This window comes from Carassius gibelio, chromosome B17 (genome assembly GCF_023724105.1).
Source record: "Carassius gibelio isolate Cgi1373 ecotype wild population from Czech Republic chromosome B17, carGib1.2-hapl.c, whole genome shotgun sequence".
Classification (NCBI taxonomy): Eukaryota; Metazoa; Chordata; class Actinopteri; order Cypriniformes; family Cyprinidae; genus Carassius; species Carassius gibelio.
This window is the reverse complement of record NC_068412.1, coordinates 23,082,040-23,099,482: the sequence shown is the minus strand read 5'-3', so window position 1 is coordinate 23,099,482 and position 17,443 is coordinate 23,082,040. Positions and strand designations below refer to the sequence as shown.

Sequence of the window (17,443 nt, the reverse complement as noted above, 5' to 3'; positions counted from 1 at the left end):
CCGTTCTCTTTGCTTAACCATTCCATTCCGACCGATCCGGGCCAGTCAGCACTGATATGGTTTAATTTTCCACTGTAGTGCTTATAACGGAGCTCTTTGGATGCAATGCAAATGTGTCAGTCCTTGCCTTGGTAACACAATTGTAATATAAACAGTGATATGGGTGGTGATCAGATATTTCTGTTTTTGGGATTGCTTTTTTATCTGATATTTACTTTGTTCAATAATAGGAAAAAGACAACTCTATGTGAAGGATAAAATAAACGTGAGGCGACGATGAGTATAATATCAATAAGCATAAATATTTCTTACACAGAACAAACTGTCTCCAGACATTTTCTTTTCTTTTTTATATTGAACGTAGCGTAGCTGTTTACTTGGCTGTTTGGAGAAACTTGTAGCCAGGCAACAGAGTGGCGACGTCATGCACCCTTAAAACCATTTGGCCTGATAGTAAAAAAGCTGCTATATTCAAGCGCAACCGTTTCGTGGGGGGTGGCAAGTGTAAAAAAAAAAAAAAAAAAAAATTAAAATCTCAAAATTTAAAATCTAATCCAACTCACCGAACGAATATTTGAATAATCAAATATTCTAGTGCAGCTCTACCCATGACAAGACTGATATTTTGCTGCAAAAACCATGCAAGTGTAAACAGAGTAAAGAAGGGAATACTGACAACATTGAAGAAAAGTGGGAGGGAACACCTGAAGGAAGGCAAATCTCAGGTAATGTGCATGTGACTGCCATGAAAATGCCTCCATAACACTCGTCTTATGAAATATCTCTGTCATACCCCAGTGGAGTTAATCCACGAGAGCTCAGCCCGCGTATCACCGTGCTCCACCCAGGTGGTCAGGCATTTTTATGTAAGCAAAGTTCAATCTTTATGAACGGCAGTATTGATCCTACGCCGGAAAGCAATTCCCATGCTGGATCATAAGTCAGTGCACTATGTAAGGGTGACCATATGTCCTCTTTTCCCAAAACATGTCCTCTTTTTCGGCCTAAGAAAATGTGTTTCTAAAATCACCCAAATGTCCAGGATATGGCTTTTTTCATTGTGTGAGTTTTTGTATTAAAGCCCTGAGCAGGACTGTTTTCTTAAACCCCCTCCCAATTTCTGACCATTACTCCCTGCTCTCATTACTGTATATTCAATACATTCTAATACTGAATATAATTTCTGTGCATCAGGGAGCCACTATCAATGTGCAAAGTATTCAAATCAGTTTGGTTGCAGCTCGTGTTGGATGCAGGTTTTGCCAAATCCGCATTTTTTGCATGGAGTTGGGCCGATTTTAAACTATTGCATTTAAGAGGGTTGATTTAAGTTTTGTGAAGGATGCTGGAAGGAATCCTTAGCGTGTTTATTATCAGTCTTCATACGGTGACTGTAAAATATGTATTTTAGGTATGGAAATTACATATTTTGGTCAATGTGCTAACCCCTGAACAAATATTATGTAATGTAATATTATGGAATCTGTATGAAACATGCAGACAGGTACATCCACTACTGCACTACTGAAAACAAAGACAGCACTAGTTTATCAATAAATTATTAAAATTTTAATACAGTCTCCTTGCTGTTTTTCCCTGACACATTCGTAATCATTACTTCTGCTGGTGCTGTGGCAAACTTTGTGTGTGTGCGTAAATACGTATTAAGCTATGTGGGCTATTAAACTCTCATTATTATGATTTTAATTGTTTATTAAATCAACGTGCCATTAGACGTCTAATGCTTCAAATGAATAACTACTAGTCGACCAGACAAATTTTTAGTCGAGTGCAAGCCCTACTCAGAAAAGTAAAGAAAGAAAGTGCTAACGGCATTTGTTTATAAATGCCACTTGGTTTGACACTTTATATCAGATGCAATGACATTCAGACATTTTTAATCTGATTTCACCGTTCAAAACCTTTTGGGGCCACTGTACAATTTATATTTCTTTAAAAAGCATTTTGTGAGCATCTGTAGAGCTGCATGCGGCTAACCAACAGCCATTCAAATTAGGACATCTGGTGACTAGAACTTGAACAATGGCAGGATGTTAATTGTTTTTATATGCTCTGACAGAAGGGTTTGATTTGCTTTAAAGAGTTTATTATCCTCAATCCACATACAGATTTTAGGATAAATAACCAAAAAAAAAAGCAACTACAATTTTTGCCAGTCTTGCACAAAATATTGGTAATTGTGGTCATGAAGTTCATGAACACTTCCGCCGCTTCAGTTCACAGAGCACTTTGTCTTCAGTTGTCGACAAAGAGTCTTTCTAGGTTGTTGTTGGTTATCACTGCAAACAGCTCAATGTGGAGAAGACTGAATCACCATCCCCAATGGAATGAACAAATCTGACATGCATAGCTTGCAAGCAAAGCATTTATAAAGATTATTAAAAAAGGGAAATTCTTCAAATACAGTAGATGGAAAGACAAGAGTGCCTGTTTCAGCTTTGTGTGCTTAAACTAAAGAGTTGTAATCGCTTTCATTAACAGTCTCACCACATGTAGGCACCATCTAAAGAGTTTGGGCGGTTGGATTTATAAAAGAGAGGGTGCTCAAAGAGGCACATTATGTCATGGGAAATGTACTGCTCATGGGCAATTAGCATTTTCTTTATTTGCTGGTGCAAATAACACTGTTGTAACAGGAATAAGATATTTGAATATGCAGTCTTAAAATTATTTTAAATTGTGTAAATTTTAAACTTCAACTTTTTTTACTACACTGCTGAGTTAAAACTAAATTAAATTAAACTAAAATTAAAACAAAAATTTGGTTGGCTTAAAATGGACCCAAAATAGGGTAAAATCATTGGGTTTGTTCATATTACACCCAGAGCTTGGTTATTTTTAAACCAGCATTTTTTTAGAGTATAAGAAATCATATTTTAGGTTGTAAGGTATAAAATGTTCGTATTAAACAACAGCACCAGTTAAAGTAAAAATATAAAAAATGTCAATGCCAAATATATATATTTATCTCAATTGATTATTTTATTCATCAAGTATGCATTATATTGATCAAAAGTGAATATTAATTATAATAATAACAAATGCTTTTGTTTGGTTTTGTTCTGTGGCACCAAATCAGAATTTCTGTAGGATCATGACACTGAAGACTGGAGTAATGGCTGCTTAAATTAAGCCTTGCAATCAGAGAAATAATACACATATTAGAATAGATATTTTTAATTGTCTTAATAATGGCACAATATTACAACCCCAAACTTTTGAACAGTGCACATGCTAATGTTAGTTGTTCGCAAAGAGCACAGTGAAGGCCTTCAAAGACAGTTTAAAGATCCTGCGCCTTTAAACCAAACCAACACTAATGCAAACATCCCAGAACAAACATCACTCAAACATTGGAGCTCCATAATAACATAATTGCATGGCAATTGTTTGGACAAATGAAGCAGGATTTTGAGGTCCCATGATGTAGCCAACTGTCATATCTCTTCCAGGATATGACCTAAAGAGCTCTTTCCCTGGGGAAGATCATCAGTGAAGAACATCACTTCAACATCAGACTATCTCAAATGAGCGTGTGGCTCTTAGTCTGTCTTTCCTGATTTCCTCTGTGACATTTTCTCCCGCTGACAGTGCCATTCATTTTGTGCCTGTATCATCTGCGTGGAAAAAAATCCATCATCATCAGTGCTCTGATATCAAATGCAGTCACGAAACTAACACTAAACCAACAGCTCCACAGGCTTGTGACGTCGTCTGTAATTTTTTGCCTCTCTCATTAAAAGCTAATCCATAAGTCTGGAAGCCTTGATTGGTGGGCCTGCAGAAGAGCGAATGGGTTTCCATTTTAGAGTTTACGTAATGGAGGTTATCCAGTGCAGCTCTCAGGCCAGTCTAGGATCAACTAGAAAACAAACTCTGGCCTTTGGTCTGTCATCTAGCAGTCATCAACCAATGTTCCTTATGGCAAGTTACAGTATTGATCCCTGCTGAACTAATCAAAGTGATGTTAAGTCTGGTATTGACGTGCAACCACGAGATTCATCCGGCATGCAAGTAAACAAGATGGAAAAGACTAATGGGAGCTTTTAGTAAACAAATGCATTAAAGAAAGAGTTTTAAAAAGAACAATTGCATTACATGTAACAACAAAATGAAATATATGAAACAAATGAAATAAAACAAGAAGCAAGAAAAGAATAAAGGTAACACAAATGAAAATAAGTCATTAAATGTCATAAAACTTAAAGCTGCAGTCGGTAACTTTTGAAGCTCTAGCGGTTAATAAACAGAACTGCTTGCGTCTTGCGGAAGATCATCGTAGCCGGAACTACTTCTCTCTGTTTATGTCTATGAAGAATCACAAAGGTACTGGGTTACTCCGCCGCGGTTTCCCCGAAGCAATCTAAAATAGTCCGAATATAAACACTTATAGGTGCACCCTAGTGATTCAGGACAAGCTAAAAACACGGTTTGGAAAATGGATTCATGGTGTACTTGCTTATTATATACATTTTTCTACATTTTGAACACAAACAAAGTTACGGACTGCAGCTCTGATTGGTTATTTTTTACCGGGAGCGGATGCCTTTCTGCAAATGGCAATAGGACCACTTGGAAGAGCCAGAGGAGCTTGATTTTTTCACAGATTATCTGTCTCATATTCTACTGTCAGGACATAATGACAGGTTTAACAAATATGTAAAAAATATATTGAAGCTTTAACAAGTGCATGCGCACACGCACATTGATCTGCATTTGATTTTGATCCGATAAATTACAAAACATTTTTCTTACCGATTTCTTAAGTTAAATTAAAATCAAATTCCTAAATTTATACATTCATAAATGATTTTCATAAAACGTATATTTATTAATTTAAATCAATTTAAAATTAAATCAAATTCAAAACATAAATCTATTGTAACTGTTTGTTGTGTAGCGGTTTACATATATTTTGTTGTATTTTTCATGAATTCACAAAACAAATATGTAAAAAATGATTAAATAAATACCACCCATTCAAATGTATACATTTTGTATATTCAGATTTTATTGTTTAAAGTTTGTTTATTGTTTTTTTTTTATATTTATATTTTTTTAACATAAGATGATCAAATGATCAAAAACATGTCACGTTAAACACCCACATGTGATCATCATTGATGTTCCTGTTAAATCAGATAAATAGTAAGCTTGTGTGTACCGGATGCGGCATAGCCACATTTAAGCTCAACTGGACTATATGGGAGATCAATAACATCATTCAGGACAGTAGCTAGGGTGTCCCACATGGTTCACAGACCGCACCCCTCGGGGAATCTGAGCACATAGACAAAACCAGAAAAGCAACTAAAGAGGAAAGATGCAAAAATGTTGTCCATCAGGCAGATAAGTCAAATAGTCTTTAAAACACAGACCCCTGACCCACATTAGCTTCATTCCAAAGCCACATTTAACCTGATTCCCCAGAGTCAGACTCCTTCAGAGTCCAGAGAACCAGTGTTATCCAGAACACGCACACTGTCCGCTGTTGCCAGGCACGCTTGTGATTCGGCAGCCTGCATTACATGTGCTAATCCTGTGGCTTCAATACTAGAGATCAGTCGAGCTGAGTATATAATGACTTTCCCCAAGTTCAACTGGGATTGGACGAGCAAACACCAAATCACACATGCTGATACTGGTTATTAATTATGGAGGGTCATCAACAGGTATCGGTGGTTATTGGGAAGTAAACCGCCATCCAAGTGTAACCATGGTGGTAATCACAATGCAACACGCTACTGAAAAGGACAAAAATACTAAAAGTAAAGGTTCCAAACGGTGGGGGTTTGGGGTTTACAGAATCATTCTGGGTTTCCAAAAGGACAGTTCTTAAAGAACCATTTTTTTTTTTTTATGTCAAGAAGATTTGAATAATCTAAAGAGCCTTTTTTCACTATATTTTCACTACTTTTTTCACCTGTTTTCCAATGGAATGGTAAAGGTTGTTCATGCACTCCTAAAAATAAACACTTTTTATTAGAATTTATGGTTAGAACATTTATCTTCAATAGAAACGTTCCATTTAGCAATAGGTTCTTTATGATGGAAAAATGTTCTTAAGAGTTTTAAAATGCTCTTTACAGTTCTGTAAACAGTTTTTTACGGTTTACAATATCTTTTATTAACTGTTAACTGAAAGGTTTAGTGGGGAATCAAAATTATTTTATTTTTTTTTCAGTAATGTCAATGAAGAACCATTTTTGGTCCCCCAAAGAACCTTTGAGTTGACCGTTCATAAAAGAACAATTTTTAGTATTAACATTTGAACAATCTAAAGAACCCTTTCCTCTAATGTCCTCTAATGGTTTCATAGATGTTAAAAGTTCTTCATGGAACCATCAATGCCAAAAAAATAATCTTTATTTTTAAAAGTGCATGGCATCGCTGTGAAAACCACCATTTGAAAACATTATTTTTAAGAGTATCAAACCAAACATGCCAATAAAAAAAAAACTTTATTTTAAAGCATGTAGTATTGAAGTAAACATGTGAACACATACATACACACATATATATAGATAACTAGCTATAGATGTCTAACCTCTGACCTACAACCAACAAAAACAGATCAGAACATTCAAAATAGACACATATAAATCAAAGTACAAATGGTAACAAATTAGATGAATGAATCATCAACAGATTGTTTATGAATAGCTGATTAAGTATGTAATTATGTCACTTGGCACACCCACAGGAAAAATGCACACAAATCTCAATCCATTCATAATACTTCCTCAGCTGAGGTCAGAACATTACTTCTGTTTCCCCTGACTCACTTAGCTAGGAGCCAGGGACGAAAAAAGACAAAAGCGCGCGCACGCACACACACACACACACACACACACACACACACACACACACCAGTTCATCTGAGGCCAAAGGGTAAGTATGCATAAAGCTTATCGGCAACGATCCATGTATCTTCACATGGCAACACACACAACAAATTCTATCAGAGCTAGGCTAGCAGAGACAAACATCCAGTCAAACGTCAATGTTGAACTGACTTCACATTTTGATTTCTTTAAAACAAAGACAGCACGCTCACCTCTCAGTAAGGCACGTCAAGACTCAAGAGCACATCGTTGTGTGAAATCCAGGCAGCGAGAGCTATGTTGATCTCAGCTCTGAACGCTGTGGTGTGGGATGCATGCAAACCGCAATGGCTCATACATCTCTCACCATCAAATCTGGTCCTGAAATAGCAGGCGAAACTCCCTCTACTCCACAAGATCAACACAAAAAAAAAAAAAGAATTTTCTAAACAGTACGGTCTCGGTTTTAAATCTCCAATGGATTTACAGTATAAGCAGTCTGAATATTTTAATATATGACTACAACTGTAAGCTTGAGCTCAGAGTCTGAATAAGTGCACCGTCTACACACACACATACACAGATGTTCCCGGTCTGACTGGGACCACCCTCTTCCTGTATGCCACACCTCCTTTCTGCAATTTTTAATGGGAGGGCAATAAGAGAGACTGCACTGAGTTTGACTACACCCACAATTACAGAGCTGACAAGTGTACAGTGACAATAGATCTGAGAGGTTTAATTATTTAATTCAATATTAGTTACACATGGACTAATAAAACTGACAAAAGCCCATTACAAAATGTCAAAAACTTAAATATTAAATAAATAAATAAGAAAGTAAAAGCCATGTATGAATAAATGGCTTACTATAATAATAATAATATAATTTTATATTATATAATATTATATAAATATTACTAAGAAAAACTTTTACTGAACTTAATAGTTCAATGTGATGGACATGAATAATACCTTAAATCTCACTTAGGATTTTCAACTATTGGCCATAAAATGAACAAAACAACAACAACAACCAAAAAGACACCACAAGCATGAATATCTTAAAGACTTGGACAGCCACTTTAGAAACCACTTTTTTGTGGAAAAAAAAGCACCACACATTTTCTCCAGAAAACATAAAAATGTAGTTTAAACTGTTTAAACCATTTATAAACATCATAAACTACCTTACACTGCCAACAAAGTACAAATCCTCACAAATAAAGATGTTTTCTTTACAAGATTTCTCTGCGTGCCTACAAATAAAGCTTGCTTTTGTTAGTGGGTGCAGTGAAGATAGTAAACAAGTTAAAGCAGATTTTGCAAGACTTGATTTGAAATGCTCATAATTCTGAATGCCTTCTGTCTATTAACATTTTACAAACCTTTGGCTTAGAAACAGCTGGAGAGGACGATTAAAAAGCCGAACAGCTGTCACAGAACATCTTTCCTGCAGATATGTTAGTGTTTATTTCCTTTTTTTTTTTTTTCACCTTCTGTAGCAAAGCACTACCAAGCTCTCAGGCATTTTAGGCAAATAGGCCTTTTCAGGCAAATTAATAAATCAAACGTTTTTGGTACCGATTTCAAAAACACATTCAATTTGACAAGATATGCCATCTGCAACAAATTTTATTTTTGTAATGGCTTTTTTAAGTTCAACTGGACTGATTAAAGTTTGAAAAATAAGGATCTAGGTCTGGATGAGAATGCTGTCAATATTGGTTATAGACATTGAACACCAGCTGAAAAAGAAAGTTGTTTTAGAGCCTGACCAAGTTATTACATTTTGATTCAAAAAATTCTTAATAGCATGCACTGCTAAAATAATCTAAAATAAGACCAATATCATGTGTGGCTTATGTTGACTTAAACTGACACTCACACAGAAGATGTCTGGTCACGTAGTGTATCTTAAACACTGAGTGATTATTCAGTTAACATCAGCAATATCACTCAGCAACTGATTAATCATTAGTTAACGTCACTCAATTGACCTCCATCATCCAATCAGCTGTACTTACACACAGACGCACACAAAAACACGTACACAATGTCTGGGTGCATTCCTAGAGCACTCCGTTTCAGATATGAAATGCCATTATTTTCCCAGAATACTACTTAGAAGCAATAATGAAAGCCTTGGTTTCCAAGAGAAGATCAAATTTCCTCTGTTTAAAAGACATGAACCAGAGTGCATCTGGCTCTTTCCTCTTCTGTGCTGAGCACAGGTCACCGAGGTCAGGTAAGGGTCATCATCAGGAAGTGTGGGCACTGCTAATGGTGATGTATGTCTGTTGACAGAAATTATTGATCACGGACTTTGCTCTTTGCATCAGTGGAGCAGACAAATACAATCACTTCACTGCATCAGCACAACAACCGCTACCATCTGAGGTCAGAGTCTAGGCCAACATTATGCCAAATACATTTTTTACAAAATACAAAAAAAATTTTATGCAATTAAATGCACAACAAAAAATCTGATAATGATGAAACATTATGAGCTTATTAAAAATTAATTTAATTCAGATTCTGACCATGAGAGCACTGTAATTGAACTATTTATTTGACTGTCATATCAGCATGAAACGCTATTATTCATTTCAAAATAAAATAAAACAAAATACAATTTGCTGACCTTTTGCACTTACACAGCGGAGCACCAGCCTTTCATAACCGCTCAACATACCTCAACTCCCACACCTTGACAAGGGGAAACTATTTCAATGTTTCAAGCTTTTTTAGACATAAGTGTTCATTGAATCAATTGTAAAATCAATTTTCCATGTCAAAAAAGAAAAAAAAAAGTTTCCTTTTTCAACGTCAAATAACTGACGAATGCAAAGAGAACGCTGGAAACACACAAGTCAGCAATATTTATTATTTATTGGCATGAAGTTTCGTGCAGAATAACAAACAGCAACAGGAGTGTAACATTCTCGAAAAAATATATATGCAAGAGGGGACGGCTGCCATAACAAAAGAAAAACATCTCTGCAGGCTTCAACCCGGCTGCATTTATGATTTAGGCAATTCAAAAATCATTTAGAAAAATGATTCAATCCATTTCAAACAACTGTTCAGAAAATGAAACTTTAAATGGACTTGAGAACAGGCCATGTGTGTTTTTTTATTGAACGTAACCGACACTTAGTCTAGGCGGCACCAGGCAGGCATAAGGAAATGCACCAAAAGGGTAGGACCATTACAAATTTATTGGACAGGAAAACAAGTCGATCAACATTTCAGGGTCCAGAGCAGAGCATTTTTTATTCACTGTATGTCCAGCTGTTGAGAAGATACGCTCCGACCGCACTGATGTCCCAGGGACACTCAGGTACAGCAGCGCAAGGTGGGGGTATCGCTGTCAGCTTGCAATGGTCCTTTTCATAACTCAGAATCTCCTGTAACTAGATGCACGAATGAGGAGAATTCACGTCTACTGCGCCGCGAGACCTCCAAACGCATGTAAACGCATCTTTACATTGACTTAACATTGAAATAATTCGCGCCAGACGCTCTATTCACGTTTGGTGTGAACGCAGAGAGGCTGCTTTCGACGTCAGTGGGTCTTATAGGCGCGTAAAATTGCTGGTATTTTATATCTAGCTTTCGCAACGCATACTGCACTTTCGGAATTCATTATTTTCTTTTCTGCTTGTTTGTGAGTTGTTACATCTATATTTTTTTATTGTTTAATTCTTTTAAAATTAATAGTGTACATATTTGGTTAAAATCGATTCCCTATTTTCATTTTCGAAACTTTTTTTGGTTGGTCCGATCGATTGTGCAATCGATTTTCGAACTAAAAGTGACAGCCCTAGTCTTGAGTAAACTCTGAGAGCAAAAACATACAGCCGTCTCCTCTCTAAGGGCTTTCTCACACCCTTAGATTGTCAGGTATAGAGACGGGTGTGGGAAATGGGTGTGCCTGATGACAGCATGTGCATCACGACCCATATGGGAAAGTGTTTATAGCATGACCACACATTAGAGGGTTATTCCACCACCCACCACTGACCTTGCCCCTGATTATCCCAGAACAACCTCCCTGATCCTTTCAAAATACAAAGTGAAGAAATAACACTGTTCCCTTTGGCCGAAAACCTCTTACGATGGAATGGATAAAAGCTGGAATAATTCAGAATTGGAAAAGTATAAAGGTTGCAAAAGGCCAGAAGAAATCACTCATCTCATTTACTCAAGAGTCATATCAACACACCCACTCATTACACAGCAAAAAAAACCTCTTTTGTTGCCATAAAAGAAGGGATATCCTGTTTCCTCAAAATAGAAACAAGCATAAAGTCACTTTCCAAACAGACAAATCAAATTCTAATAGAAAAACGTGCCAGAAAGATCTTGAAGATGCAGCAGCCAGTTCAAACCGGTGAAAGTTTTCTGTCCTCATTATATGATACGATACAAATCTAATCCAAAGCAGTCAGAGCTTTACATTAATATAGTCATTGTTTTGGTCCATGAATGAAGGAAACATTTTTTTTCACTTTAGGTGTGTCACACACACAGGAGAATGAATTCAAGGTGTGACGACTCAGAACCTCGCCCTTTAGAAACAACCTGTGATTTATTTAAACATACACAGCTGTATAGCTGTATATGACAGCCAGTGTTGACAAGCGCCATTTAACCATCAAGTCTGACAGCTAGTGGTAGCTAACATGGAAATAATTAAGTTAGAGACATGACCCAGCATTCCCTAACCCTACCGCAACTATTATCGGCCTCATTAAATATGGCAGAAAGAGAATGAATAGTTTGGTTTTTCAAAAACAGTTCTGGCGAGAATGGCGGCATAAATAGTCTTGCTTTTGTCCGTAGTCGAGGGGATGAAAGTGGGAGCTCTGTGGCCTTTCTTCCACGCCGCAGGACAAATGTAGTCAGTTTTCCCCACCATTATCGCTCTAATGTGCACCCTGAAGGGCTTCTAGTCATTGCCAAACCCGAAGAAGCATATTGGTTCACCCTGGTAACAAAAAGGCCAATAAAAATCCCCCCCGACAATCACACTGCCACTGGCTACTGTTTGGAAACACCCTACCACATGTGCCGGCACCAACCCAGAGCCAATTAGAGACCTTCAGACTTGATTGCATTTTCAGCCTCAGCGGTCTTGTTGAGAACTTGCATTTCCACTTAAGCTAAACCCACATTTGCACACATTTCATGGCCCACTGAAATGTTTAGTTAATGCTGGCTGGTCGCAGGCATTCCCTTCTGCAAAGCTATCTAGCTTCCTCAGTTCTCGAATACAATGACCTCCCAAACATCTTTGTTTCAATCCCCAAGCATATTTATTGTCGGCCTGTCTTCCTGGTGCAAGTGGAGTTGAAGGCTTACACAGTTTCTTGCTGCTTCAGTAAACTACTCGAGCCTCTGATTCAAAGGACAATGGCTGTTGGGCTCCACCTTCATCTAGTGAATCCATTACTTCATAACTACGTCATGCTTCCCCGTGTATCACTGAGGCTAGAGGAATCTGGAGGAAGAAAAATAATGAAGAAATAATTAATAAAAAAATGTAAATTAAATTAATATATCTTGGTTATCCAAACAATGGAGCAAAAAAGTGAAAAGTAATGGAAAAATGGAAGATGATTTTTTTTTTACATTTTCTGCTCCCACAGAAAATAAAATAAAATCTCTCAGCTGCCCTAACAATTAAAAAAAGAAAGGGGATAAAATAAAATATAATAAAATAAAAAGCATCAAAGGGTTTTTATGCAATATGTCTCTGAGGGTTTCTGGCATTAGAAAGTTTGAAAACCACTGGCTTAGCATAATAACTCTGTATTAAATAACCACTTAGTTTTTACAAAAGCAAAATGAATGGTTTCATGGTTGAATTGTATAAAATATGACTGAGAATACTACATGCCCTGAAAACGTATATGTTCTACACCTGTCCTGTGTAAATATTAGATTGGCCTTTGCCATTTTTGCCTAATTTGGAAATGGCTTTGGATTTTGTTTATCTAAACTGGCACCATTCCACCCTCCGTCAAGCTCAAAGTCTACATACTGTATCTGGGAATCCTATACAGCAAGGATCATTCATGAATACCAGTCAAACTGCACTGTCAAAGGCAGACATTTACTTGTTCTCCATTAAGGAATGTTAGCTCTTGCATCAGTTGTAGATTGCAACAGGATGCCATGGGCCGTGGCAATGCTTGATACTACTGGAACTTGTAAAAAGGACAGATTGGTTCAATGGTATGTGTGTCCCCTGCCCATCCTGAGAGCCATCTACCAATGGTTGTTAGAGCACTGGGGAGCAAGACTGCGAGATTGTAACATTAACAACATGAGATCAGAGCATTGTCTGAATTTTATCCAGGAGAGAATGGCAAATTTAAACCGCTACACTGGGCTTTTGTTCCACTACACTGGACAGAGCTGGGATAGGCCTCCCAGAACACCTCCTTTATCCAAGTCACACAAACCCTGAGGCACATCCATACACACACACACACACATACCCTATCAACTACTTCTGCAGGCTTGTGCAGTACAGTACAGTACAGTACAAGTCAAACACCACCTTATGAAGAAGAGACACCAAGACACTACTGATATAACAGATCGAAAGGAAAACAAACAGTGGGTGTCTTTACAATGACAATATATAAAGTTTGCTCATAATGAAACTGAAATTAGTCAAATGAAAATACGGGTCATATTTATCCACTAAATAAAAAAATAAAATAAAAAATTATATATGTTAGTGTTGGGCGATATGGTCATTTTTCAAATCGTCATATCGTCAGCCCATGAGATCGACGATACATGATATTATCGTGCATGGGTGGAGTAAGAGAGACTCTTTGTTCTAGGCATAGCATAACTATTTGGTGTTTTAAACCGCGCAGTAATATTGGACATAATTAAACATTCTAAATATATAAGTATTCAAAACAGGTAAGTTCATGTGTTTGGAGTATAAGTGAACTGATGCATCAGCCACACAGAGCTACGGAGCGCACGCCTCATGATGAGACCGACGCACCGCCACAGAAACAAGAATGAGATGATTTCAGATGATAACATAACTGAGGCATTAAACTCAGTTAGTGAGGGCTTGTTTAAAATATTACACACATATAGACTGTTCAGATTACTTGTTAAAGTGCAATGAAATACCTTATATCTGCAGACGATGTATGTCTGTTTGTGGATGGAGACTTTGTAACGGCCAAAACTATGTATTTTGCATGCATCACGATCACATTATAGAGCGGAGTGCATGACAATAATAACAAGGCAGCAGAGCAAACTTATCATCCATAGTGGTTCTCACATAGTCCTTCTATGTCATCACCACATAGCGAGTTATATAAGTTAAGTGATCAGTCTTTAAGTGGTTACTACGGGAGAACCAGTATGGATGATAAGTTTGTTCTACCACCTTGTTATTTTGTCTTTACTTCATTTGTAATGGCAAGAAAGAGTTAATCTCTCGTGTATGAGAAGTGCGCGTTGCTGTGTACCAGCCATTAAATGTGTGTGACACAAATTCCTCGTTTTTTATCTTTTATCCGAGTCAAAGCGTTACAACTTCATCGACTACAAGCTCCAATCCTCTATTGCGCTGTTTTGGCAAACAGAGAATGTCAAACTGAAAAAATAAATAAATAAAAGGTGTACAGCATAGCACTTTAGACAAACTAGAGACATCCTTCACAGAGCTTTGAAGACATCTCTTGTTGCCATGGATACAACAGAGAGGCTGTCATGGGCTTGAGGGTTTTGGGTGTTGTCTTCAAACTTGAAACAAGATTAAAGGTTCTCTATTTTAGCAAAGCAACATGAGCATGTGATAATCAGACCAGAATATCCAAACCGACTCGTCTTTCTCTTACTTCCAATTGTGTACACACAGCAAAACTAAAACAGCTCCAAATGCCACAAAACGCAGACATATTACGTGTCTTTCTATTTACAACATATTTCATCATACATTATGCACTCGGGAGACGCAGAAACTATGCATAAACACCACTTAAAACCTAAAAAAAGCACTTAACCAGATTAGCTCAGAGGCAGAGCCCATGGGAGGGTGGAGTCTTGCGTCTGGTATCGGTTGCACTCTGAAAGAAGTCCCGGTATCAAGTCTTGGCGCTACTTTGGCATTCTCTAGCACTGAGATACTTCAGATGTGTTAATGTGACCCCACCTCAGTAATTGAAGACATTTCCCACACGTCTAATGTCAGCATCTCTACCAGCCTCCCCAATCAGGCAAAACAAACTCTCGTTGCTGTGCAAGACATGCATGCACACAAACCCTTCTATCAACCCTGTCCCAAAAAAAAAAAAAAAAGAAGACCGAGGGCTGGGACTGCAGGCATGCAATTCTGGGCCATGCTGGAGGGATTTGGCTTATTGCCTAGCATGTTAAGCACTAGAGGTGTGACTAAACGAGAGACGCTGAACACAGCACGCTGCAACAAATTAATAAGGTCAAACAGCCCCGGATGAGCAGTCGTGGATATAAAGGAATGTGGCAATGATTTTCGATGCGAACGAACCTACATTACATCCATGAGCGAGCAGCAATTTCGGTCAGATCAGAGATGCTTCTTTGCTTTAATATCTCTGCAACACTGTTGTTGCAAGTCTGTGCTTGTGAGCTTGATCATAGAAGAATGTTATAACTGCTTGTTATTGCAATAATTTAAAATGTTGAGGTGGATTGCTCGCAGATGTAATTGTAACAAATGTAACAGATTGTAACAGATGTAAGAAATCTTAGGAGAATTATTTTTATCATCCAAACCATCAGGAAACAGACCCCACACAGGTTCAGTATCAGTCTATGATCTTTGTGGTAAAGCTACGGCAAGTAAAAGACCCCATGAAATTGCTTGACAAGCAGTCTTTCTTGCCAAACTGACATATTTCATTTTGAAGGAAGGAAGGAAGTTAGAATCAGGAAGAAGATTTAAAGGAATAATTAACCCAGAAACGAAATTTTGCTGAAAGTTCACTCACCCTCAGGTCATCCAAGATGTAGATAAGCTTGTTTCTTCATTGGAACGGATTTAGCATTACATCACTTTCTCACCAATGGATCCTCTGCAGTGAATGGATGCCATCAATATGAGAATTTTTCCTCCTTTAAAACTTTATTTTTATCATATTACAAAGAATACCATGGCCTCAGTTTTGTCCTCAACAACCTCAGAATCAACCCAGGAAAGAGAAAAAAAAACTACAACAGATGCGCCAAAAACCAATGCATACTCCATCAAGACCACAAGTTACTAACAATCGCTGTGCTCCATTGCACTAAACTTAGTGCATACTTCTGTTGTGAATAAACACCATCTTGCTCCTGATATTTTAAGTTTCACTGCGTAAAACATTTCTTTATCAAAACACAACTCGCATCAAGAGCAACAGTTTTTCCAAAAAGCATTTCTACTGCCGTGCATGAAAAGTAGATCTTCATTTGGTTACTTATTAACTTCCCTTTGTCCTTCATGAACTGTAGCAAAACATCTGGTAAAACAGTGACAACCACTGTCTGAATTAAACTGAAGTAAACCTAGCGTGTAAATGAGTTTTAAATGGCAACACTGTATCAAACTGTCATGAGTTGGTAAGTAGACTAAAGAAAAACACTATGAAGTGCAGTTTCTGACGTGAACTATCAAAGTGAAGAAATAATCACAAACAGACAGGGTTTCAATACAAACAAACGTATCGAAAATGAAAACAAATGTATTTAATTTGTTTTAGAAATTAGACGAGCGTCATTCGTCCGTTGAACCGCCGATTTTGCATGCATCTCTATGTCCCACCCTTTAAAGCCAAATCACTTCAAAAGAAGTCCAAAGTCGGCTGTATTTATAATGTTTGTTTTTCTGGACGTGTCATGTAGCTGTCAGTTTGAGGTCTGAGATTGAGAAGTTACCTTGTAAACAGTCCCATCCTCCCCGCGAACGCTCTGGGCTCGTGCGCTCTCATTCCCCCTGTGCAACAATACAGCACGATCCGACAGGCAGGTGACGTCATCCCTTTTAGGCTTGGGGGCTTGACGTCGGTGCGCATGCGGACGCATGTTTATATGGGTAATGTAGTTAGAAAACGAGGATGAGCGATGTTTGGACATTTAAACCACATTGAAAAAAAATACTGATTGAGATGCAATTCCCATAGATAAAAATAGACAGGCTGTAAATCATTATTATTATTTTTATTATTGTAAAACAAAAGATTAAAAGACCAATTAGTAACTTATTCAAATCTTAAATTCTTTTCCATTCTGTAACACTGAATTACTACAATCATTTATGTTCTAATGTGAACACCTGGAAGTCCTCTCAGTGGTTGATTTGAGTAGTTAAACACAAAATTAGTTCAAAGGAGCACACAATTATGTGACCATTAACATAATTAACACTAACTGGCAAGCAAATCTTACATTAGACCAATTTGCATTGTTGTATAGAGCTGAAATACATCACTCAAATTTCTTTCTTTCTTTCTTTCCTTATTTACAGTTTTGAATTCTTGAAAAAATCATACCAAACAAACCAAAAAAAACTTGCAATGACCTGAAGCATC

At 37.3% G+C, this 17,443-nt stretch overlaps 1 protein-coding gene across 6 annotated transcripts in view; it reads right to left on the bottom strand.

Moving 5' to 3' along the window:
• Positions 1-16,889, bottom strand: part of daam1a (dishevelled associated activator of morphogenesis 1a) — a 42,824-nt gene extending 25,935 nt beyond the window's left edge. For 2 of the 6 annotated variants that reach the window (XM_052580612.1, XM_052580616.1), the window contains exon 1: positions 7,079-7,420. The gene's annotated coding sequence lies outside the window, so the exon portion shown is untranslated. Of the gene's footprint in view, positions 1-7,078; positions 7,421-15,865; positions 15,950-16,790 lie in introns of those variants that run through there. The other 4 variants (XM_052580615.1, XM_052580613.1, XM_052580618.1 and 1 more) reach the window with 4 other exon arrangements.
• Positions 16,890-17,443: the final 554 nt, after the last annotated feature.